Consider the following 889-nt stretch of genomic DNA (forward strand, 5'->3'; position numbering starts at 1 on the left):
ACAAGAGCAAAACTCTGTCTCAAAAAAAAAAAAAAATTTATTTCTTTCCTTTTTTTTTAAAATTTTTTTTTTTTTTTAAAAGATGAGGTTTCACCATGATGGCCAGGCTGGTCTTGAACTCCTGACCTCAGGTGATCCACTCACCTTGGCCTCCCAAAGTGATAGGATTACAGGTGTGAGCCACTGCGCCCGGCCTTAAATATTTATTTTAAAGACAGGGTTTCGCCTTGTTGGTCAGGCTGGTCTAGAACTCCCGATCTCAGGTGATCCACCCACATCAGCCTCCCAAAGTGCTGGGATTACAGGCATGAGCCACCACGCCAGGCACTTTCCTTTTTTTTTTGAGACAGGGTCTCACTCTGTCACCCAGGCTGGAGTGCAGTGGTACAATCCTAGCTCACTGCCTCAACCACCCAGGGCTCAGGTGACTCTCCTACTTGAGCTTCCTGAATAGCCGGAGCTACAGGCTCACTTTTTAAATTTTTACTAGAGACTGGGTCGCATTATATTGCCTGGGCTGGTCTTGTATGCCTAAGCTCAAGCCATCCTCCTGCCTCAGCTTCCTGGAGTGTTGGGATTACAGGTGTGAGCCACTGCACGTGGCCAAAAATTTTCTGTTATTGAATTTCCTATATATACAATGATCCTAGTAAAAAATAAAACAAATATAATATAATAATAATAAAAAGAGGTCAGTGTGGTGGCTCACACCTATAATCCCAGCACTTTGGGAGGCTTAGGTGGGTTGATCAAGAGGTCAAGAGATCAGGACCGGCCGGGCGCGGTGGCTCAAGCCTGTAATCCCAGCACTTTGGGAGGCTGAGGCGGGTGGATCACGAGGTCAAGAGATCGAGACCATCCTGGTCAACATGGTGAAACCCCGTCTCTA

Source organism: Cebus imitator, unplaced genomic scaffold, assembly GCF_001604975.1.
Source record: "Cebus imitator isolate Cc_AM_T3 unplaced genomic scaffold, Cebus_imitator-1.0 Scaffold24, whole genome shotgun sequence".
In the NCBI taxonomy this organism is placed as follows: domain Eukaryota; kingdom Metazoa; phylum Chordata; class Mammalia; order Primates; family Cebidae; genus Cebus; species Cebus imitator.